At 37.6% G+C, this 25,877-nt stretch overlaps 2 protein-coding genes across 14 annotated transcripts in view; one reads left to right on the forward strand and one right to left on the reverse strand.

Moving 5' to 3' along the window:
- Positions 1-17,062, reverse strand: part of ITSN2 (intersectin 2) — a 217,109-nt gene extending 200,047 nt beyond the window's left edge. For 3 of the 5 annotated variants that reach the window (XM_077152259.1, XM_077152254.1, XM_077152258.1), the window contains exon 1: positions 15,765-15,985. The gene's annotated coding sequence lies outside the window, so the exon portion shown is untranslated. Of the gene's footprint in view, positions 1-15,378; positions 15,502-15,764; positions 15,986-17,039 lie in introns of those variants that run through there. The other 2 variants (XM_077152256.1, XM_077152255.1) reach the window with 2 other exon arrangements.
- Positions 16,068-25,877, forward strand: part of NCOA1 (nuclear receptor coactivator 1) — a 478,179-nt gene continuing 468,369 nt past the window's right edge. For 6 of the 9 annotated variants that reach the window (XM_077152273.1, XM_077152274.1, XM_077152268.1 and 3 more), the window contains exons 1-2: positions 16,069-16,247; positions 17,051-17,215. The gene's annotated coding sequence lies outside the window, so the exon portion shown is untranslated. Of the gene's footprint in view, positions 16,248-17,050; positions 17,216-25,877 lie in introns of all 9 variants that reach the window. The other 3 variants (XM_077152272.1, XM_077152270.1, XM_077152275.1) reach the window with 2 other exon arrangements.

A 25,877-nucleotide genomic window follows, 5' to 3' on the forward strand; every position in this document is an offset into this window, starting at 1 on the left:
TCCAAAGTGAATGAGGGTGGGCATTAATCCAATATGGCTAACATCCTCATAAACAAAAAAACTGGACACATAGAAGCCACAGGGAGCAACATGAAGCTGAAAGTCAACAGAACCCAGAAGAGAAAGGAAAAGATGCCACCATGACCCAGCATGCCACAGTCTTCAAGGAGAAAGCATCACCTTGCTGATACCTCTATTTTACACTTCTTAGTCTCAAAACTAGAAGCTAACAAATTCCCATTGTTTAAGCCAAACCATTGCGTGGTATTTGTTTTAGTTGCTGGGGAACTAAAACACATATAGAATCCAAAATATATCCATTTTTCTAAAATATACATGAACAATTACAAAAAATTTATAAAATACTAGGTTACAAGAGAATCCTCAAAAAAACTCAAGAAGTGATATCACACAGGCCACATTCAGAAACAGAAAAACAAAATCAAACAAGCAAGTATACAGTATGTTGTAGTGAAAAGTACTATGGAGAAAAATAAAGTTGGATAAGAGGTATAAGTAAAATGTGAGCAAGGACCGAATGAACTGAGGGACTGGAGCACGTAGGTATCAACTGAGTAAGAGTGTACAAAGAAAAAAAAGCAAGAAGTGCAAAGGCCCTGTGGAAGAAGTGGCTTGAGACACCTGACAACAAAGGAGGCCAGTGTAGTTAGAGTAGAATGTAAAAAATGTTAACATCCTAGTAATAAATACAGCAGTGTGTCATAAGGCCATCTAGTTTTATCTTTCTAATCACAAAAATAATACATAACTCACTTTAAAAGAATTAAACATTAAAGGAATATGATGTATAAAATATGAAACAAAAGTCCATTACTATGATAACAATTGTTAACAGTTTTAAATATATTCTTCCAGATATTTTTCTATTCAGATTCTAACAAATATTATTTTTACAAAAATTTTTTCTGTTTAGATACTAACAAATATTTTTACAAAAATGAAATCATACTTCATTGTTCTACAACCTGCTTTTTTCATGTTACCAATTTTTTCCACCACAAATAATGCTGCAATAACTATTCTCCTCATTATGTACACACTCAGACATACAGATCTCTGTACAAAGTAGTGCTTCCAAAGATAAATTCTAACAATAACTATTACCAGTCTACCTCGGGCTTCATCTATAAAGCCCTCAGTACAGGCTAATGACATAATACCAAACTGTAGTTCAATTAAAGCAGTATGACAGAAGGCTAATCACTGTGATTTTGGTGCACAACCTTACACCTCTGACTTAATTCAGAAAAAAATGTCTAAGTATCTAGACCAGTAATAGATAACACTGCATGTCCTCTAAGCAATTCTCCACAAACAGTATTTCCCTTGACCAAGCTTTCCTCCCCCATTAAATGTAAATTGTAGAATATACATACTCCTTATGTATACAGATATTTCTTTATATAGATTTATTATATAGATATTTCTCTTAGTCTCCAGTGTCTTAGAGCAGCCAGAAGGAAAAACCTAAAATTGTGGAACTGTAACCCATACCAAACTCTGAAATCCGTTCTGTAACTAATTGTTGTGGTGCGCTTTGAAATTTATTGCTTTTTTGTACATATGCTATTTTTCACAGTGGAAAAAAAAAAAGTATACATGCTCCAAAAAGTCTCAAGCACAACAAATTTATTGAACAGAAAGTGGAAGAGAAGAGGTGAGAATGAAGACACAACCTTCTAACACAGTTAACAATTTAGTATATATCTTTCCAAATCTCTTTTATGCATATATAAACAGACATGTTATTTTTTAAATAAAATTATACTATGCATTCTATTCTGTTAATTCTTTTTCATTCAACATATCATGAACATCTTTTCATAGCAATACACAATAGATTAATCCTATCCTTTAAACAGCTGCATAGCATTTACTACATGGATGTACTGTAATTTATTAATCTGTTCCCTCTTGGTGGACATTAAGATCACTTCCAGTTTTTTTGCTTAAGAAACGATGCTACTACAAACATCCTCATTCATACACTGAGTATTTAGGCAAAATATACTCCTAAAGGTGTAATTAATGGGCAAACAGTACAAACATTTTAAAAATCTGATACATTGTTTCAAACCACTTTTTAAAAATGTGGTACCATTTTATATTCCCATTGGAGTTTACGCATACTTGTCTGTACAATATTGCCAATATTTAATATAAATAATTATTTTAAATTCTGACAATCTGAGAGACAAAAAAAAAGATTTGGAATTTGGAAATCTCTACTCAGTATTGCTCTGGGTGTCTTTCTCAGATTTGCCATGTATATTTCATTTGTGAATGCCTGTTCATTACTTTTGCTTATTTTCTACAACAGTGCTGTCCAACAGAAATACAATGCAAGCCATAAATATAATTTACATTTTCTAGTGGCCACATTAAAAGGGTAAAAGTAAACAGGTAAAATTAATTTCATGAACAGATTTTAGTTAACTCAGTATACCTAAATATTATCATTTCAAGATGCAATCAATATGAAAAAATATTGAGACATTTTACATTCTTTTTTGTGTATATACAGTCTTTAAGATCTGGTGTGTTTTATACACCTAGAGTACATCTCAATTTGGACTAACCATATTTCACTTGTGGTTACTGGACTGAATAGTGTGGACTCACAGGATCATTTTTTTGCAGTACCATGAGAGTTCATATATTTTCTCCTTAGCCTTTATTTATATTTTTATAATACAAATAATATATAATACATTATTTTTGCAAAAGCTTCAAATAATATGAAAATATAAAGAGAAAAACCGAAAGTCACTACTTTTCTATCCCACCCCATTTACCCTTCCCAAAGATGACCGTGTCAGTCATGTGAAGTAAATTCTCACAGCCTGTTTTTAGATATTACATACATGTACATATTTTGTTTTACCTACTTTGTGACATTTTAACAATACGCCTGAAACTTCTTATAAAACAATCCCATCAGAAATAGTGCATTCTTTTTCATTCTACAGTACTCAATAGGGTGGACAGAGTACGTTTTATTTAATACACATATATTTTTATTTTCATCTTTATATACACATACATATTTTGGGGGGAGGGGGTGCATGGTCTGGGAATCAGACCAGGGTCTTGCGCATGGAAGGCGAGCATTCTCCCACTAAACCACCCGTGCATGCTACATACATATATTTTTATTTTTATCTTTATAAAAACTTAAAACACAGATAAAGCTGGCTTTTTTTTTTTTTACCAGCACTCTTTAACACAGGCCCCTAAAGTACTCAAAGCTATTAATAATATGGCCTATATCCTTCCACAGATCTTTTCCTATGCATTATTTTATGACACAGACGAAACCTTTACCTGTAACATACACTGTAAATGTTTTTTACCCAGCTTCTTGCTTTTCAAATTTAAGGTATTTTTTATTACATTTTTATTCCAAAACTTGTCAATTTTTTCCTTTATGACTACCAAGTGTCTTACACTTAGTAATAAAGGCTGGTTTTATAGCACAGTGATTAAAATTAATCTCCTATATTTAAAATAATTTCAGTTTCTATTACGATTTAGTTTTCAGATTTTATATAGTTGATCTTTCAGGGACACAAGGTACCCCAGAAAAATAGAAAAAACAATTATTAAATAAATTTTAAAAGCCAGTGAGATAACATTTAATAAGAATTAAAACAATGCTCCAGTCCATAAAACTAACGTTTAAAATGTTGAAGCCCGATGGATAAAATAGATATTGCTAAAGTCAGTGGATAAAATGTAAATATTTAAAACTAGGAAATAAGGAGTAAAGCAATTTAAAACAAAATACTAAAAATTAAAATGTAAAAATAAAGACAAGATGAAAAAACTAAAATTGAGGTAGAACAAGAGTACAGTGAATAGAAGGAATGGTTAAGTATAATAATGGGGTGGTGCAAGGGTAGTTCAGTGGTAGAATTCTTGCCTGCCATGCAGGAGACCCAGGTTCACTGACTGACCCGTGCACTTCCTCTTGCCAAAAAGAAAAAAAATTCTTCAACAAATGCACTAATATGCTAAAAGAAGCTGATTTTAATAGCAAGACTGGAGGTGAATTTTTTCCTCTCTTCTATTTTTCAAGTTTTTTTTTGGTTGTTGTTATTTGATGGTTTTTTTTTTAATCACATATGAACCACATATATCAAAATATCCAGTAATTAAAAACAATCAACTTTGAAAATCATTGCTTTTTCTTTCTTTCTTTGTATATATGTTATATTTTGAAAAATAAAAAAACATTTTAAATAAAACACTCAATTCTTATGATTAGTAATTCAAGGGCAAGGGCCACTCAATTGGGAAAGAATAGTCTCTACAAAAACGGTGCTCGGAAAATTGGATTTCCATCTCCAAAAAAAAAAAAGAGGAACATCCCTACCGTAACACCATATACTAAAATCAACTCAAAATGGATCAAAGACCTAAATATAAGAGGAGCTAGAACTATAAAACTCCAAGAAGAGAACAAAGGGAAGCATCTTCATGGCTTTGTGCTAGGCAATGGCTTCTCAGACTTAATATCCAAAGCTCTAGCAACAAAAGAAAAAAACAGATAAAAGGGACCTCATGAAAATTAAAAAACATCAAAGGACCTCATCACTGTACTAATTTGTTAATGCTGCTGGAATGCAATACCCCAGAAAAGGTTGGCTTCTCTAAAAGGAATTTATAAAGTTGCAAGTTTACAGTTCTAAGGCCGTAAAAATGTTCAAACTAAGGCATCCAGAAAGGACTGATGACATTCAGGGTTTCTCTTCAGTTGGGAAGGCACATGGCACCTGCTAGCTTTCTCTTCTGGCTTCTCGCTTCAAAAGGCTTCCCCAGAGGTGGTTTCCTTCTGCCTCCAAAGGTCTCTGTGTCTGCTTCGAAGCTGTTTACAAAATGTTTCCCTCTTAAAGGACTTCAGCAAGGGACTGTCTTTGAATGGGTACAGACACATCTGCACAGAAACCACCTAATCAAAAGGCCCCACCCACAACTGCGTGGGTCACAGCTCCATAGAAACAACTTAACCAAAAAGATCCCACCCAACAATATTGAATCAGGATTAAAGAACATGGCTTTTCTGGGGTACACAGTAGTTGTAAACTGGCACAATCATGAAAGTAAAACAACATACACAGTGGGAGAAAATATTTGGAAAGAACATTTTCAATAAAGGTTTAATATCCAGAACATATAATGAAACCCTCCAATTTAACAACAAAAAAAACAAATGAGCCAATAAAGAAATGGGCAAAACACTTGAACATCCAGGATCATGTATTACATTTAATTGTCATTATTTCTTTAGTTGCTCTTTTTTTTTCTTTTGGTAATATAACTAATTTAATCCAATATATCCATAATACTATCATTTCAACATGGTCAACACAACAAATTATTAATGAGATATTTTACATTTTTTCCATATTAAGTCTGGACTGGTGTACAGTCTGCATTTATAGCACATTTCAGTTCAGAGTAGCCATGTCAAGTCTTCAATGTACACATGTGGCTGGTGGCTACCACAATGAACTGAGGGAGACAGACCACAAATATACAATAATACAAGTATAGACGATCAGAGATGCTAAAAGATAGTTTAAAAGTAATGAGATAGTATTGTGACTTATTATGTGTTGACATCTTAAAAGCCTAAATGAAATGGTTAAATTATGGAAATATATAAAATGCTAAAAATGAAGCAAAAAGGTAGAATTTGAATAAACCAATAAAACATTAAAGCATTTAAAATGAGCGTCAAAGATCTCCTCTCTCCTGGTGAACTCTAAGCACAGATTGTTTTCCGGGCAAGTGATATCCAAAAAATTTTTCAATTAGGAAGACTTGAATTGCTATCTCTCCAAAGAATATAATTGGCCAAAAGGCACATGAAAACATGCTCAACATCATTAGCCATCAGAGAAATGCAAATCAAAACCATGAGACACCATTTCACATCCATTAGAATAACCACTGTTAAAAAAAAAAAGGAAAATAACGAGTGTTGGAGAGGATATAGAGAAACAGGAATACTTATTCATTGCTGGTGGCAACGTAAAATGGGGCAGTTCACTGGAGGAGGCAGTTTGGTGGTTCCTCAGGAAGCTAAGTATAGAACCACCATATAACCTGGCAATCCCACTACTAGGTACGTATCCAAAAGAACTGAAAACTGGGACTTGAACAGATATTTGCACACCAATGTTCATAGCAGCATTATTCACAAATGCCAAAAGATGGAAGGAACCCAAGTGTTCATCAACTGACGAATAAACTGTAACAAATGTTCCATACCTATTGGTGTTGGTAATGGGGTGGTATATAGGAATCCTATATTTTATCTCTGATTGTTCTGTAAAACCACAAGTTCTCTAATAAAAATAACAGTAATAATTCAAAAGCTGTTAAAAAAAATAAAGTTCAGCGAGACCATACAACATGGAAACTGCTTCTGTTCTTATAACTCACAATTTATGCTATACTATAAAAATGTGTATTTATCATTATGAAAACAGTATCAGCCAACAATCACTGACTCCTCACTAAGTGCCAAATCGGCAACTCCAGGCTTCATATGGAGTTCCATCTTCTCATTAATATCCTCATCAGGCCATCCCAGCAGGTAAGAGGCCCAGAGCCCAAGATCAATCATACTTTAAAGGAGCCTCACAGTAAACATCTTCATAGGTCACTTGGGAATGTTAAAAACAAATTTTGAAACTGGATTTAAATTTTCTCAGAAAAAATAAGAAAAATACTTGCCTTACCCCCAAGAACACCACAGAGCAGCAGTCTTAGTTAATCTAATTAAAAAAAAAAACAGGCCTGATTATTATTGTTACATTTACTGAGAACTTATAAGGTGGTAATGCTGTACACATATTCTGGTTTCATCCTCATAACATCCCCATGGATAAGTACCACAGAATCTCCACTTTTTAGGAAGAGAAAACAGACTTGGTGATGTTGTTACACTCGCAAAGCTAATAAAAGACTGAACTGGAACTAAAATCCCAATCAAGTAGCAAAACCCATGTTCCTAACTACAATGCTGTACTGTAAAACATGTACAACAATATATATGCAAAAACAAACAAAAAGAAAAGACAGAGTGGGTAGGTGACACCAAAATCTGGCTGTCATTTGTTGATAAACTTAGAATGACTTTTTCTCCTACTTTTATTTTCTATTTTTCAGTTTCTTCAATCAGCATGCATTATTTTCATAATGAAAAATAAAATTAAAGAGGAAAAGAACCCCTGATACTGTATCAAACAGAGACTACCAAGTCAATAGGCAAGCCATTGATCTTGAGACTTGCTCTTGTGAAGCTTGCTTATGTAGCAGAGAAGCTAAACCTACCATAATGATGCCTAAGAGTTACTTCCAGAGGAAGTTGTTCAGGTGTGGCCTCTCTCTCTCTCTAAGCCCAACTCTGAAAGTAAAAATCATAACCCTCTCCACCTACATGGGACATGACATCAAGGGGTGAAAAGTCTCCCTGGCAACATGGGATGTGAATTCCAGGGATTAGCCTGGCCCTGGCACCATGGGATTAACGCCTGCGTGACCAAATAGGGGGAAAGAATTGTTAACAAAATAAGGAATTAGTGGTTGAGAGAGTTCAAATAGAGTAGAGGGGCTTCTCTGGAGGCTACTCTTATGTAAGCTTCAGCTAAATATTGCTATTTGCCATGGTTTGCCAAACCCTAACCAAAACCATTCCTGCCAACCCTAAAGAACACTAGGGCTTTATCTGAAATTCTATAAAAGTTCCATGTACTATGATTACTTTGCAGAAACCTACATACAGCCTTCAGATGAGTTCCTAAACCAGACAAGGTCTGAAACCCAAGGGGACCGACCAGCCTTTCTTGGAACATCAACTAGTTCCATACTCGTACTCCATATTATCAACAGTCCTTTCAACATGAAGAAGTTAGAATGACCATAGTCCAAACAGCCCTAAAGACTGGGAGAAAGATCAAAGGAGAAGGGGGGATTATAACAGAGAGGGAAGGATTTAAAGGATGAATATGACTGCTGAATCATTATACTGATATTTCTTTTAGTCTACAGTGTCTTGGAGCAGCTAGAAGGAAAAACCTAAAATTGTGGAACAGTAACCCAAACCAAACTCTGAAATCTGTTCGATAACTACTTGTAACAGTGTACTTTGAAATTTATTGCTTTTTTGTGTAAATGTTATATTTCACAATAAAAAAATATCTAAAAAATTAAAGGGGAAAAGGATTTGGAAAAAATTTACAGTAAATGACAAATTACATCTGTAATAGGTGAAGTGCCCATTCATTCTTCCCCAAAACCAATATGCCTCAAAATTAAACTAGTAAATTAATTGAAGAATGTCTCTTTTTCAAAGCTAGAAAAGTAGCTCTAATCAAAGCTGGAGAGAAAAGAAATGGAGTTGTGCCCTGTGAGAGTATGAAGTTCTTACATACCCCAGAAAAAAAGTTGTTTAAATCCACTCCTGTGGGTACAGACCTATTATGTGTGGGACTTTTTGATTAGGTTATCTCAATTAAGATGCACGTCCCTCACTCAGGGTGGGTCTTTATCCTCTTGTGGAATCCTTTATAAGAGGATAAACACGTACAGAAGCTAAGAGGAGAAACTCGTAGAGAAAAGCCCCAGAGAAGCTAAGAGAGGACCCACAAGCTCAGAGAGGAAGCCACTGAAACCAGAAGCTGAAAGCAAAGAAATCCAGGAGCAAATGACCAGCAGAGGCTGGCCATGTGCCTTTCTAAGTGACACAGGTGTTCCAGATGGCAGCAGTCTATCTTCAGAACCCAGATATCATCCTGTTGATGCCCTCAGTTGGACATTTTCATGGCCTAAGAACTGCAAATTATAAGTTAATAAATCCTTATTGTTAAAATCCAACCCATTTCTGGTATATTGCATTCCAGGAGCTTTACCAAACCAAAACACAACCTGATCAGCAGCATTAGCCTATTTGAAGAACACAGTACCTGCCAGACAATGTTCCAAATAGAAACTATAGTCTTCAAAGACAAAAGCTTCATGATTTGTTCTATCCCCTGGGTCTCCTTAGACTTTAGGCAAAAGTTTCCTGAAGGTATGGTATGTATAATTTTTTTTTCTGTTTTCATTTTATTTTTCTGTTGTCCTTTTCTTTTTCTGAATTGATGCAAACGTTCTATGAAATGATTATGATGAGGAATATGCAACTATGTGATGATATTGTGAATTACTGATTATATATGTAGAACGGAATGATCATATATTAAGAACGTTTGTGTTTCTTTCTTGTAATTTTTTTTAAAAAATTTAAAAATTAATAAAAATAAAAATAATAATAATATTGTAGATAAATGTAAGATAGCACGGTATTTTTGTAAGTTAAAAAGCAGGTTATATAGGAAAGTACATAATATATTTTGTTTTTGAAGAAAACGTTCAGGTAGGAGATCTACCAAAATATGAGCAGCAGTTATCTTTGAATAATATAATTATCAGTGACTAGTGTTTTCTCCTTTCAATTTCTCTGCAGTTTTACAGTTTTCTATGATGAATATATATTACTCATAACAATAAAAAATGGTATAAATAAAAAATCAATAGAATTTTAAAAGACACACAACACAGAAGCATATCTATGAAGTGGAGAAGGGGAGCCTACCTACAGTTACGCCTAAGAGTCACTTCCAGGGGACCTCTTTTGTTGTTCAAATGAGGCCTCTCTCTCTCTCTCTCTCTGCAAGTAAAATTATTACCCTCACCACCGATGTGGGACATGACATCCAGGTGGGAAAGCCTCCCTGTAACACCCAAGCATTAGGTTGGCCCTGGCACTGTGGGATAGACAATACCTTCCTGACTAAAAGGAGGAAAAGAATTGCAACAAATAATGTATTCGTGGCTTAAGAGAGTTCAAACAGAGCAGAGGAGCTATTTTGGAGGCTACTCTTACATAAGCTTCATTTAGATATTGCTATTTATCATGGTTTGTCAAACCCCATCAAAATCATTCTCACCAACCCTAAAGAACACCTAGGGCTTTATCTGAGATACAACAAAGGTTCCATGCACTATGATAACTTTCCAGAAACCTACAGCCTTTAGATGGGGTCCTAGGTCAGATAAGTCCTGAAACCCAGAGGGGATAGTCTCTCCAGAATGTCAACTAGTTCCATTTCCGTATTCCATATCACTGACAGCTCTTTCCAACATGAAAAAATTAGAAATACCCCTAAAGACTGGGAGAAAGATCAAAAGAGAAGGTGGAGTTATAGCAGAGTAGATAGGATTTAACAAATGAGTATGACTGCTGAATCATTATACTGATACTTCTCCACTGTCTTGGAGCAGCCAGAAGGAAAAACCTAAAATCATGGAATCGTAACCTATACCAAACTCTGAAATCTGTTTCATAACTAATTGTTGCGGTCGTGCTTCGAAATTTATTGCTTTTTTGTATATATTCATTTTTCACAATAAAAATTGTAAAAATAATAAAATAAAATAAAAATTAAACTATCAAAAAAAAGTCCACTACACAGCACTTTTAGGAAAAAGAAAAAGCAAAGTAAGATCAAATTAAGGAGTTTTTTCTAAACCATTTGAAAAATCTCTATTCTCGACTCATTAGTTTGTGCCTAAGGATTTTTTTTTTTTTTTTTTTTTTTGCTTTGGTGACAAGAACTGGACAATGGACAGTTTACAGTTCTAACGAACTGTCTAATGAAACAATACTAAAATGATAAACATTTATGTTAAAGTAGCCTGAAACAGTATTAAGTTTCTTACTTTATATGAAAGCTATGATTTACTCATTAAATGTGAATTCTTGGTAATAATTCTAAATAATGCTAATTTACTTGTCTCAATTACCTTCCCTTTCTCCCACATGTGCATTTGCTACCCTCACTCTCCTCCTTACTTTTCTCTACAGAACCTAACAAATTCTAACTTCTAGATATTTTATTGTCCATCTTCCCCCTTCCTGAACATAAGCCCAAGAACAAAAGCCTTTATGTATTATGTTCACTGAGTCCATGATCACTGCCTCAGGCCAGTTCCTGCAGGTTAAATGGTATTTGTTAAAATGAATTCCACACATGAATTATGAGTAAGTTCTGCCAGGGAAAATTTTTTAAAAAGGAAAAATAGTGATTTGGATAAAGAAAAGAAAGTTAAAACAAATCCCAGGGCAGGGGGGGGGAAAAGTCTTATTTTTCCCAATGAAACTGATAGAAAAAAGATGAGAAAATGTCAACATTATTCCACTGAGGAGAGCAAGACCAAAGATGGACTTAACGAGAGCCTTTAGCACGTGCTTTTTCAAGATGGGTGATTACCATCGTGATATAAAGACTATAAACCCAGGTACTGAGAGTAATGTTCAGAAAAAGTTTTGAGTTACCTTTATCTAATCTAAATGCCTCTTTTCATCTCAATCATCCAAGTTACTCAACTTTCTGGGACTCAGTGGAACCTGGATGTAGGAACCAGGATGCTGGAAAACGGGGGTAAAAACTCCAAGTCAGAATATTGAAATGAGGACCAGATATCGGAAGAGTGAAGGTGGGATCAGGGAAAACTTTCCAATATAGGTGGTCTCTGCAGCAAGGCAAAGTAAATTTATAAGCACTAAAACTTTAGCAGAGAAAAGAAAGGAAATGGAAATCAAGACTCAAGTCTTAACTTGGCTTTTCTTCTCCTACCACTTGCATTCTCAGGACTTAGTAAACAAGGTTAAAGAAAGAATGCTACCCACGCATTCCCAGTCAGCATCATCTCAGCAAATTTCATTAATTTTTGAGGTTCTCACTGGTTTTCACTAAAAAGTATTTCATGTTCACTAAAAAGCAATATCAACAAATGTTACAAAAGTGGTGAAATTTATTAACTAGACCTACTCAATTCTTCTTCTGAGTAGTCTTTCTTAAAAGTACCATAAAGGCTCATTAAATGGGAGAACTGGGAAGGAAAGGTGGCGTGCCAAATACTTAGGACAATATTTAGGCCAGTATGCTTTAAACAAAAAAGAGATGATAAAGCAATGGTATTAACGGCCAGTGCAAACCTTGTTTCTGCCCTTATCTGGACCTTTGCAGTTTGACTCTGCTGATCATTCTCTCCTAGTATCTCTCACTGTCAAGTACTCCTCATCCCGAAAAGCAGAAATTATTTATGCATCTGGATTCAAAGACTTTGAAGTGATAATCCAAAGCATTAGTTTCGTGGGGTTTTTGCAGATACAGAATGTTTCCTTCCTTTGGATTATTTTTTCCCCCAAATTAAGAAATTATGGGGACTGAAAAAGTAGATTCTGTATTGGGAGTGAGACTGTGGATCAGTTTTTCCACTCTATTTTCCAGACATTTTATAGAGATGATTTTGGTGGTAAGATTTTTTTTAATTAAGGGCAAAAAAAAGGGAATTCTTTTCCAGACACTGGATAAAAACAAGGACAAAAAAAAGGATTAAACTAGTTTAATTTCAACCATCTAATTGAATCAGGTTTGAATAACAATAATAGGTAACTAATAGGTAACACGTACTGAGGATTTATGCTAAGCCTCAGTCACTGCGCTAATCGCTTTATATTACACTCACCAGAACTATGAGGTAGGTATTATTATTCCCATTTTACAGATGAGGAAACAGAAGTTCAAAGAATTAAAGTAACCTGCCCAAGGTCATTCAGTTAGTGTTAGAGCTCAAGTTAGAGCAGGGAACAGCAGCTCTAACTCCAGAGCTCCCACTTTCAAATACTATAGTTATGATGAAAATAAATGCATTTTTTATTAAAACTACATATACTTTTTCTTTCCAAAATGATTATACTTTAGTGAAGAGACTATCTCGAAAACATAAGACAGCTACTTTAATAAAGTTAAATGTCTACCAGCTGGTAATAGGGCCTTAAATGTCTCTCATATTTAAGAGTCTGATGAGAAACTGGCAACTTTGCAATGGCTCCACACCTACGTAACTAAATCACTCAGTGTCCTGATGTAGCTGTGAAATTACTTTTGAAATGAATCCCTCAAAATAATATGGGATATCTGCAAATGAAAAATGCTGCCCTCTTAAGACTTAGGAAAATACATGATTTCTTGATTTATTCAACGTCTTATTTCTGCTCAGTTTCCTCCCCTCTTCCACCACTTCCTCTCTGCTTTCATATTAAGACTAGTTCAGGTTCCCCTTCTCAAGGATATGAATACACACAAGTTACCCAATGGGATTCTAACATTAGTTTCTGTGCTCTGTAGTTATAGGACAGTATATAGCTAAGAGTGAACATAAGCCAAAAAAAAAAAAAAATACAGCATTTCTGATGCATTTACAGGATTTATTCTAGATATTCTTATTTTTCCAAGTCACACTTGGAATCCTGCCTTTAATTAGCGTGCACACACACACACACACACACACACACAAAAGGCTCTTTTTCCTTTTAGCTTTTCTCCAAAATTAGTTTTTCCACAATCAGATTTTTCCATAAATAAGGTGCTGAAAAAACAAAATACAAAAGAAAAAGCAAAATCACTGTTAGATGGTAATTAAATATACACATTTTTAGTAATGCAAATAGCTTATTCTGAATCATTTCTGGAGCTTGTTAATACAAATGTTTTGCTACTAAATACAGTATATAAAAATGCTAGGTACTTATCAATTACGGACTTTCATCACTCAACAATTATTTATTGAATCCAATAAAACTTTTTTAAAATTCTGAACCAAGATGATCACACCCTGTAAGAAAGTACAGGCCCTAAAGTCAGAAAGGCCTGGGTTTGAACCTGGCTCCAGTATTTACTAGGTTCAAGAGCTAGAATAGTCAAATAATCTCCTAGCACCTCATTTCCCTTATCTTTTGGATGGTGAAGACAGTAACTATGAGCTCTGTGAGCATTAAATAATTATGCACTTTGCATACACAGGGCCTAGCATGTAGTAAGTGCTCAGTAAATGACAAGCATGGTAAATATATTTTAATACTGAAGGAGTTAAGCAATAAATGTTCTTTTGGTCTTGCCAGAAAGATGGAATTTGGAAGTTTAAAAATAAATTAAAACTAAAAATCCTTGAGGTTATGTAAGAAATTTCACTTTTCTTTTTCAGAGAGAAAAATACTAGGTATGGAGGGTGACATGGCTAAAACAGAAATAAAGGTAGGAAAGAAAGAAAAAAGCCTAGATAAAGAAAGGCTTGCAAACTACTGAAACTGGTTGATGGATATAAACAGGCTCCTTATACTAGCCTATATTTATGAAATTTCTTAAACTACAAATCCAATCCTTAGAACATTCCAAAAACATTTCCTCATATTCAGAAGACATCAAGATTTTAGGCTTGAGATATGCAGAACAACGGTGCCTTCCTGTTCAATTATTCAGAATGGGTCAAGTTTTCTCAGACCATTCTAACCTTCATATAAACGCCAGGAAAGAGAATAATCACCTTCATTAAAGGGGGTGGGGGTGGGGAATACAAGCTTTTCAGCTGCTTATTAACGTTACATTAAAACAACAGCAATGCACATCGTTCTTAAGTCCTTCAAACACATGAAATACTGTTCGCTTCTAAATTAAGCTTTTAAAAATGACTTTTTTACTTTTAAAATTATAAGGGAATTGTGCCCACAGCCAAAGAAACCTAAAGGTGAGCCCATCAGAGTTGTTACTATATTTAAATTTGAGGGATAACATTATTAATTTGGGCAAAGGTTTTATGTGATGTTTGCAGCTTGCTTTTAGATTTTAACACTGATTAACAAAATAGCAAACCTGGACAGGGAGGAAGGAACTTACTTTTCCTAAAGACTTAAGCCGCTTAACCTATTGAGGCTCTGCTACCCAAATTAACCTAAATACAACACCACAAAATTTCAAGTTCCACCATGCCCGTTTCTGGGTAAGTAAGTAAATACTAGTAAAAACAAACTAGAAGGATTTAGTAAAGCAATAATTTTTGTGTTGACCACAGCTCCTATCATAAAGCGGTTAGCTCTAGCAAACAGATTCTCAATTCGTAATTAATACAAATTTCAAGGAAGGCATATTTACCTTCGGCAATCATCCAACGATAAAGAACATGATCAATAAATTCAAATACTGCACCTTTCTACAGAGTGTAGAGCCATCGGCGCTTTCAGTCTTGATTTACCCATGCACTATGCACATGCAGGAGTCTTTTTTTTTTCTTTTAAATAACCAATAAACTTTACTCTGGCCTAAGAAATTACATCTCTCCGCGCTTCCTGTGTACCCTGGAAGTCAAATTTTAACATTTCCCAACTTCGGTTTAATGCGAGCCGTGGACGCCGGGCATCCGTCCGTGACTCGGACCACTTTGACGCACCGGGATGCGGCTCACCTGACATTTCACACCAACCATTACCGAGGAGAAAAACCAACTCCACGATAATAAAACGGGTCCGGGCTCTCGTTCGCCCGCACCCCGAAAGCGAGGGGGCCACGCCGCCCCGCGCCCTCGGCGGCATCCGCCACCTGCCAGAAGAGGCCGCGGCCGGCTCGGCGCCCGCCCCGGCCCCGCCACGGGAACAGGAACCGGGGCTGGAGGTTTCCGCCCGGCGCGCCCAAGCCCCAGGGGCCTAGCTCGGGGGACGCCAGGTCGCCCCGCGACCCGACTCGGCGTCAGCGACGCACGGCTCGGCCCTGGCAGCCTCCCGGGCGGCCGGCGCTGCGCCGCCCGCACCTGCCCCGCGCCCTGCGGCCGCCCGCGCGCGCGGCTTCACCCACCTGGCGCCCCCGCCGCGCCTCCTGCACGTCACAGCGCGACCCCGCGCTCCTCAGCACCCGCAGAGCCCGCGCGGGTCGGGGCCGGGAGACCCTGCTGGGCCGCTGCCGCCGCCGCCCGCCCTCTCGCTAGGATGCCGACAGCGAACCTGTTGCGCAGCCGGTCACGGCCGCTGGGCTCCGCCGGCGCCGCCTCAGCCCCACAACAACATGGCGGCCGCGGCCTCCGCAGGAAGCCGGGGGGCGGGGAGGTAGGCGACGGGCCGGGCCGCGGACGGCCCGCCCGCCGGCGCGGGCACGGACTCTCCCACTCTTGGCAGCCCGAAATTGGCCTGGGCCAGGCGCCTCCCCCCAGAGCCCCGGGGCACCGGACCAAGCGGGCCTGGACCCGGAGGGCGCTGCTCTCCCCTCGGGGAGACCCCGAAGCCCCGGCCCTGGCAGCCCTTCCCGGAGCTGCGACGACCCACCTGGCTCCTCCTCCCCAAGGTGACATGCTGAGCTTGGGTGGTGCGCTTCCTGCTACGGCAGACCCCCGGGTTTGGGAAAGGACCAGGCGGGATCGGGCGCAGCCCTATTGCACCCCAGATAGGGCTCCCTCGGGGACCTTCTCTCTCACTGAAGGTTCTTCCATGATCTGGGAGCGCGGATTCCCTGGGATGGGGGCTGGGAAGAAGGTTCCCACCCTTCTTCACGGATCTGTTACTGGCCTCTCTCACCTCCTCAGGGACTCCGGATACCCAAAAGCCATCCATTCAGCATTCCTCTCCCTCCTCCATAGCATATGCGACCACCAGACCACGGAGGGCTCCCTGCCCCCTTTCATGCAGAAGAGCAGCTCCCCTCGTATACTCTCACATTCTCTCTCCCCAAACTCCCATCTGCAGGCCTGCCGAAACTGAATATTCTTTCCCACTCCATAGCTGATGAACAGGTGAAGCTCAAGCTCAGAATCTTTTTTCGCCCCTTCCAACCCCTGATCTTGTCAAAAAAAAGAAAAAAATCAGGCTTCAACTCCCTTTCCACCCTATACCAAGGGGCTTGCCCTCAACACAGCACTCCTTCAAAGAAAAGGTTTCTGTTGGTTAAGGAGTGTGAGGAGGAGTCAGTGATTCCTTTGGGCATAGCAAAGAGGAGACCTAAGATGGAAGAGTTTTGTTTGACTTTAGAGGCAGGATGGGGGCTGGTCCAGTGTACAAAACTTGTATGTCCATGATGACATCTGTCCAAGAGAAATCTAAACAACTCATACTGATCCTATGGCTTCCTATCATTTCTTACCTTTTGGGCAGGTGAAGGTAGCAAGGTGACTTCAGAGGGATAGCTCCAAAGCCCAGACTTATATCAACTGCCCAGCCAACTCATGTGAGAAATTTCACAAACATCCGGAATGATAAACAGCCTTTTCCTGCTCTCAGATGCTGTGTTTCAATCAGGGCCTGGCCAGGACTTGAAAGGTAGGTCCTAAGCTTCAGTGACACAGAGAAGCCTTGCTCTTTTGTATTAGTTTAGGAAGTCCCTTACTTGCTGGGGACCAAGCAACCTGTCTGTAAACAAACCACCCAGGCTAAGGAGAGCACTCTTGAGCATAGGGTGTCACTCTCATGGCACACATCACCAGTCAATTGTGGTACCCTCTTTCAGAGCTTGTACTCAAGTCTAAGCCTTGAAATCCTTCTCAATGTAGCGCTCTGGTGTTCCAGAGAGCTGCTACGAAGTTATCAGAGTTGGCCTGTTAGGATGAAATCTATGTTTCATCCTGATCAGCAGATAGCTAGTCTCTGTTTTCCTCCCATCATTTAAAAGCCATTTCTGTTTCTGGGTTCTGGACCTGGTGCAATTCACCCTGAATTCCCTTTCTCTCTGAAGGAGGTGCTGCCAAATCCTCAGCAGGACGAAAGTGGAGGTTCTGAAAAGGGATATTTGTGACTAAGAGGAAACACAGACCATCTCCCTAAAATAAGGAAATAACCTCTGGTGGAAATCCGGGTCCTGTATCCAACTGGGAGCCTACATTATCCCACGAACTAAAACAGCCAAATACCGGAGTTCCATTCGGAACCCTCACAACACAAAATGCAAGAAGCTTCGATTCTCTATCCCCTCTCAAATATACCTCCCTCCCCGTGCACTTCAGGAAGGAATTTAGCACTATTAAGCACTTGGTGACTGGACGTAAGTAATAAGGGAGGAGAAGGAGTAAAGAAATCTCAGGTTTCAGAGTAGATCTGGGTAGTGGTAGTTCTATCATCACCATACAGAAGGGAATATTAGTAGGAAGACAGACCTTGGAAGGGACCAAGAAACATCTTCTTGTTCTTCTTGCTTCCAGATCACTGTTTTTCAATTTGCACACAAAGTCCCTTCTCCTTTGAGGATTATAAGAACAACTGAAACCATACTATTCTCTATCCTCATCCTTTTCTATCCTCATTCCTATCATTTACCAACTTCCCCCATATCATACATTCACCAAGAATTTCAGCACCTGGAACAGTCCACCCAAGTGCCCTCTGTTATATCCACCATTCCAGTCCCCCTTAACTGCGTAAAACTGGCCTTAGAACTGTATCTGTGATTTACACCAGTCCTTGTACATCTCCGGGACCCACCCACCCCACCCCACCCCACTCCCGCTTTTCGCATTTTAAAGATGCTATTCCATTCTCTTCTGGCTTCCATGCTTTCTGCTGAGAAGTCAGCTATTGAGCGAATTATCATATGTAATATGTCACTTTTCTGTTGCTGCTCTCAAGATTCGCTCTTTGTCTTTGGCTTTCAATAATTCAACTAGATGCCTCTGCATGGACTTTTTAATGTTTTTATGCTGCTTGGTGTTCATTTAGAATCTTGCATCTACACATTTCTCTTGCCTCAAATTAAGAAAAATCTTGGCCATCATTTCTTCAAATATTTATTACAGCCTATTCTTTACTCTCTTTCTGGTAAACCAACTGTATGCATGCTTGACTGTTTGCTGTCATCTGGGACTTATAGGCGGTATGCTCCAGCAGTGTGGCAGTGCTCCCACCGTGGAATCCCAGAGAAACCTGGCTCTACCTCATCTATAAGGCACGGAGATAGGAGTGGTGAACGGTGGGAATCTGCCACGTTTAAAGCTGTGCTTTTATCTTCTATCTTTAGTAGGAGTCAGTCAGCCCCTAACCCTGCCCACTGCTATTAGCAACTGTGCTTTCTAGCCAGGATGTCTCTTCTAGTCTCCAATGAAAGAAAACACAACTCCACAATCTCCCCATACCATTCCTAAGCACAATGCAAATACAAAACACATTTTTGTACTGACACAGTAATTGTGTACCTTTTAAAAAATAAAAGTGAGGTCTGTCCCTTTTTCAGTTTCTTTTTCCTCCCAGAACTCAAAAGAAAAAATATCTGTGATGATGATGATCCTCCTTTGTGCATAATGTCAGTCAGTCTGGGAAACAAGTTTTAGGCTGCTGTAGAATTTGATCATAAAGGCAATAAAAAAGCAGGCCAAGGATTATGGTTCAGGGTCAAGAGAAAGTCTGGAGACTTCATTAGACATGTATTTATCATTTCATTAATTTGATATTTATTTTTATTCAGTGAATGTTTATTAAGAACCTTTTATGTCCCAGCTAGTGGAAACAAGGAGTGAGCACTGGTGGGGAGCTGCTGAGACTTGATTCAGAGAAACAGTCAATGGAACAAATGCATCTCTGCCCTCTTTTCTCAGCTTCATGACTTTACAGATCCTATTCTGGAGCTTTGAGGCCGATGAGAAACAGAGAAGTAGGAGTTGGAATGATTTAAAGGGAAAGAGGAGGGAAGGGAAATTCCCAGTCTTAGAAGGGAAGGAAGGAGCATTCTCATTATTGGGCCACTTGTGTAATACATAGTTTGAGACTCTGGCTTGAGGCCCGATGATCCCGGAAAGGCAGTACCAGGCCAGCTGGAGGGGGAAATTAGCCCAGACTTGGCTCTGGTCCAGCACAGTAGGGTGGAACCAAGGGCCAGACTAGGGCGAGGCCCTGGACAGGACATGCTCATTCATGACAGAAGCATGAGGGGCTTCCAGTCTGGCAGGTGTAGCTCAGCAAAAGGGAATCCAGCCTGTATTCAGGAGTCAGACATATTTCCTGTCTGGCTGATTTGCCCGGCTGTCTATTTAGGTTCATTGTTACTGTCTCCAGCACAAACATAGTGTGGTACTAGTTCCCTTCTTGTAATAACCCAACTAATATTTATGGAGCACTTTACACTGGACAGAATACTTTTGTTATTTTATTAAATCCTCACAAAAAAGTCCTGGGAAACAGGGTAAAGTTCTGTTTGTGGTCGTCTAACTTTGGTGGTTATGAAGAAAGAGAGGTAAAATCAGGCGCCAGCCTTGTGTATTGGAAATTTTCCCATGCCTGGTTCTTGTGATTTTTTTTCCTTCCCTTTAAATAGAGACACACAGGCCATGTTATTCTGGGTTCAGATAGCAACAATGTTTTAGTTTAAAATACACAATGCCTCAGATTATTTTGTACTTCTTGATCTGGTCTCACCAAATATTTTTATTTCTAGTATTACTATTTTCTTCTCCCTGAGTAAGATAATATATTGAGCCAATGAAATGTAAGAAAGATAACTGCTCCTACCTCCTCTTTGCCCCTTTGGGGTAACTCCCCTTGCTCTGGTTCTGGTAGGTGATACACTATAGGAGGGTACAACCTGGGCAGACGGAGGCCACATTTTGCTTGTTTAGTTGGTATGCCTGAAGATTGATCTGCCTTGACTTACCGCATAAGAACAAGATGACTGATTAAAAATTAGAGTCACGAAATCACTGCTGAAAATGGGTAAGCAACCTTAATCCAGTCACCGTCTTCATCTGCCCTGGGAAGGATGGCCAGATCCGGAGGATTTTCTGCCTGGGGCCTGGAGTGGATCAAATTAGGGGGTGGTGATTGGTGCCATAGCCATTTCTGTTTTTCCTTTTGTTTTGCATGAATTCAATATAGGCCTTTTTACTTTTGTACTACCTATAGTTAAATGTTTAGTAATTGAACCATGTAGGAAGGTAAGAAAGAACAAAAAAATTAGACTATAGAGCAAATTAGTTTAATCTCAGAAGCCATTTCTCAACAGGTAGATTTTTTTGGCTTTTTAGTAAATTAAAATCCTGAGTGTCATAGAACCTCCGTCACTCAAACAAAGTCATTCAGCCATCGTTCTGAGATGTGGCTAGTATCCAGTTCTCCTGATGCTTAACAATCATCACCACCCTTTTTTACTGAGTGTCTAGGCACTCGTATATACTGTCTCTAATCCTTGTGATCATAGTCTATAATATGGATTATTAACTTCATTTAACAGGTGAAGAAACAAGTTTCTAGAAATTGGGTAGTTTTCCCACAGTCATATATTTAGGAAGCAGAAGATATAGGGTTTGATTCCTGATTTTTATTACTGTAAAGTCCATGCTCTTTCTACACAAAGAGTACTTATACTTCCACTCACTATATTATAGTTGGTTAATAATTTCTCTTCTCTGTTTTGGTATTAAGTACGCATGAGTAAGAACTTTCAAAATAATTTACCTTGGCAGAATAGTTACCCCAAATGTGAAGATGCACAAATTTAGGTCAAGATGATAAAAGTTCCGCCTTGTGCTCAGACACACTCTGCAATGCCCCTGGACGCTGGGATTTTGCTCTCTGCAGCCAGGGCCTCCAGTCACAGGTGGTGTACCTGCCTTCCCTGTGTTGGCCATGTATTTCCAAGGTGTGGATTATATGTCTTTTTTCTTAGATTCCTTGAAGAACCAGTCATGTAGACAATGTTACTATAACTCTTTAGAAAAGAGAGTCCACCTGGTCATTTGGAGATGCATGGCGGCAATGGCCTTAAAGATGTGCATTCAGTCTGATCGGTGTGAGCAGTAATAACTAATTAAAAGAACATCTGCTATGCACATCGACCCAAGGTAATTTACGAAGGGCAAATTACTCAAAATGCTTGGAAACTTTCTGTACATTTCAAATAGGCAATTTAAAATAAAATCTTAGTATCTGTGTCTGACTTCATTTCTGTGAGATGATCTTATCTAATAAAAGACCTTTTCTTTTCTTTTTATGGAGGTATAATTGGCCTATAATAAAATGCATACATTGTAAATCTTCAGCTAAGTTTGATAACGTTTTCACATTATGTATATGTCTGTGTAATCACTACTCAGATCAAGATATGGAGTATCCCAAGAGGCTCCTCAGTGCCTCTGCCCCAGTCAGTAGCACCCCAAAATAATCGGTCTTGTGATCCCTTGTCACCATAGATCAGTTTTCCAGTTCTTAGATTTTATATAAATAAAATATTATAATATGGACCTATTTATGCACTTCTTTCATTCAACATCACATACAAAGCCTTTTTTTTTTTTTTCATGGGCAGGCACTGGAAACAAAGCATTTTTGAAGCAACAGAATTTTCCTAGAATTTACTTATTTGTGGGAAAGGGAATTAAGATTCAGACTAAGTCATATTTAAGAGATTTTCTATTAATTTCTTATTTTCATTTGGGAATATTTAATAAACACTTTTCTATATATGTCATACATCCACCCCTAACTTTGTTCCAAAAATAATTTCAAATTCTTTCTGTTACTATACTAAGACTTCTCCATTCTATGTTCTGGAAAATGTCTGCATTATTTTGGTACTAAGAAAGTTGTTGACCAAACTCCCCATATCCAGCAAGCCTTAACCATCTACGATGTTCTTTTTTCTAAAATTCACCTTTTTTCCTCTAGAAAGAAAGGGTTGTTTTCATTTCTCTTTTTATTTTTATTACCCAAACAGCATCAAATAAATGATTCTAGATGAATTGAGAATTACATCTAAATTCTAAACAATGCAGTTGTACTATTCCAACAAATAAACCTGCTTTTATTTTCCTTCCAGGACTCATGTATATGGGTATAAATTATCTTACTATACTCATAATATAATGACATTTTGCTGTCAAGTTTTTCACAAAAATATTTATGACATAAGCATTTTTCAATGTTTTACTTTATAATGTTTATTAAAATTTTAAACAATGTAGTTGTACTGTTCCAACAAATGAACCTGCCTTCACTTCCTTCCAGGACTTGTGTGTATGGGTATTTATTATGTTATTAGACTCATAGTATAATGAAATTTTGCTTTCAACATTTTCATTTTATTTTATGTCATAGCATTTTTCGATGTGTTTTGCTCCATATTTATCATTTTTTTAAACAGCATATTTACTATTGAATGGAGGCACCATAATTTACTTAGTGATTCTACTATTATTGGCTGATCCTAACTTTGTATTATTTTAAATAGCAAACATTTCATATATATATAAACTAATAAATATTATAAAATAAAACTTTTCATGTATTTAGTTTCTCCTTCCTTTTGATGTAACTCCTTAGGATTAATTCTCAGAACCGTGCTTACTGTATGGAAATGATTATTGATTGTTATTTATAAAAATATATTGATCTGTGGGAGATGACTCCCAGGGATGAGCCTGGCCGTGGCACCGTGGGATCAACAATGCCATCCTGACCAACAGGGGAAAAGAAGTGTAACAAATAAGATATCAGTGGCCGAGAGAGTTTAAATAGAGTCGAGAGGCTACTCTGGAGATCACTCCTATGCAAGCTTCAGTTAGGCATTGCTATCCACCATAACATGTCAAACCCCAATCAGAACCATTCCTGCCAATCCTAAGGTACATCTACAGTATTATATAAGATTCTATAAAGTTCCATGCACTAGGGAAACTTTCCAGAAACCTATAACCTTCAGATGGATCCCTGGGCCAGATAAGTCCTGAAATGCAGAGGGGCCAGCCTCTCTAGAACATCAACTAGTTCCATCCCCCATCCCATATTATTGACAGCCTCTTCCAATGAAAAAGTTAGAATGGGCATCACCCAAATACCCTTAAAGAGTGGGAGAAAGATCAAAGGTGATAGTGGATTTATACAAAGAAGATAGGGTTTAACAAACGAGTATGATTGCTGAATCATTATATTGATATTTCTTTTAGTCAGCAATATCTTAGTGCAACTAGAAGTAAAAACCTAAAATTGTAGCATTATAACCAATGCCAAACTCTGAAATATATTCTACAATTGATTGCTGCAATGTGCTTTGAAATTTATTGCTTTTTTGTATGTGCGTTATTTTTCACAACAAAAAAACTCGATTGTGATAGTAATTGCACAGCTATATGATGATTTTGTGAACGACTGATTGTATACTTTGGATGATTACATGGTATGTGAGTATATAATATATATCAATTAAAATAGGGCAAACTGTGTTCAGTTCCTGGTGCCTGTCCATTCAAAATAAATAAATAAATAGTTTAAAAATATGTATATATATTGATTTAGCCTGACATAGCAGGGTAGGAGTATACCAGTTCTACTATAACCTCCTCAAAACTTCATTGTGCTTACATTTAAATTTCTAGTTAATAGATTAAATGATTTTTCAATTTAATTTTTCCTTTTTGGATTATTACTGATGGGCAGTATTTTTATTACTTTTTTATTAATTTGATTTCTTCTGTGAACTCTTCATGTTCTCTGTGCATTTATATATTATGGAATATCTGTTTTCTTATCAATCCTTAGGAATTTTCTAAATAATATATACAAAGGAGGGTTTTTTAAATCATCATTTAGTCACTGTCTCACTGGGCAATTAATAATTTTATTCCCTACTTACCAGGAAACATGGATTGATTTTTTTTGAAACTTTTTATTTTTAAAAACTTTCAAATTTATAGGAGAGTTAAAAAAAAAAATACAAACTCCATATAGAGAACTCCAGTATACCCCTACCCGCCAGACGTAGATCTACCAATTTTAACATTTTGCCACATTTGCCATATCATTCTATGTATCTCTCCATCTGTCATTCTATATGTCTTCTTATCTATCAATCGATTTTCTGAAAACTTGAGTGTAGAATGCTCCTTGAACACTTAATACTGCCACATTTCCTAAGACCAAAGGTATTCACTTATGTAACCACTTAAGTACAGTTATCCAGTTCAAGAAATATCAAGTACAGGCTGTATTCTAAATTTCTTATGTCCCAATAATGTCCTTTTGAGCCTTCTCTCCTCCCTTGCTAGATCCCATCCAGGATCACCTATTGAATTTAATTTTCAGTGTCACTTTATTTGCTCTTTTTGTTGTCATTAAATTGTGGAAACATACAAAATGAACTTTCCCATCATAACCACAACCAAGCACACCATTCATTGGGATTAATCAATTCACAGAATTGCAGTACCCTCACCACCTTCCGTTACAAAACTTTCCCATCTCCCCAAACAGAAACTCTACACTTATTGTGCATTAACTCTACGTTCTTCCTGCACTCAGCCTTAAGCAACCACACTCTAATTTCTACCTTTGCAAATTTGCATATTCTCTGATATTTTCTTTGTAGTTACCATGGAGCTTAAATTTTGTATCCTGAGTCAGTAACAGTCTTTTGATTTGATACCAACCTCTCTTCAATAGCATATACAAACTATGTTCCTATACTCCTCTGTTTCCCCACCTTTATGTAGTTCTTATCACAAATTACATTTATATATTGAGTCCCAAAACACTGATTTATCATTACATTTTATGCACTTACCTTTAAGGCCCTGTAGGTAATAAAAAGTGTACACAAACCAAAAATACAATAGTACTGCATTATATTTACCTGTGTCATTATCTTTACTGGAGATCTTTAGTTCTATTATCTATTGTCTATTGTCCTTTCCTTTCAACCTGCAGAATATCTTTTGTGGGTCTGGTCTACTGGTGGCAAACTTCCTCAGCTTTTGTTTACCTAGAAATTATCGTAATCTCTCCCTTCTTGTTGAAAGACAATTTTTCCTGGGTTTAGAATTCTTGGTTGGCGATATTTTGTATTCAGTACGTTAAATGTATCACCCACTGCCTTCTTGCTTCCATGGTTTCCAATGAGAAATCTATATTTCATCTTATTGAAGTTCCTTTGTATGTGACATCTGGCTTCTCTCTTGTGGCTTTCATTATCTTTCTATCTTCGGCACCGAAAAGATTGATTATAATATGCTGC

This window comes from Tamandua tetradactyla, chromosome 3 (assembly GCF_023851605.1).
Source record: "Tamandua tetradactyla isolate mTamTet1 chromosome 3, mTamTet1.pri, whole genome shotgun sequence".
Classification (NCBI taxonomy): Eukaryota; Metazoa; Chordata; class Mammalia; order Pilosa; family Myrmecophagidae; genus Tamandua; species Tamandua tetradactyla.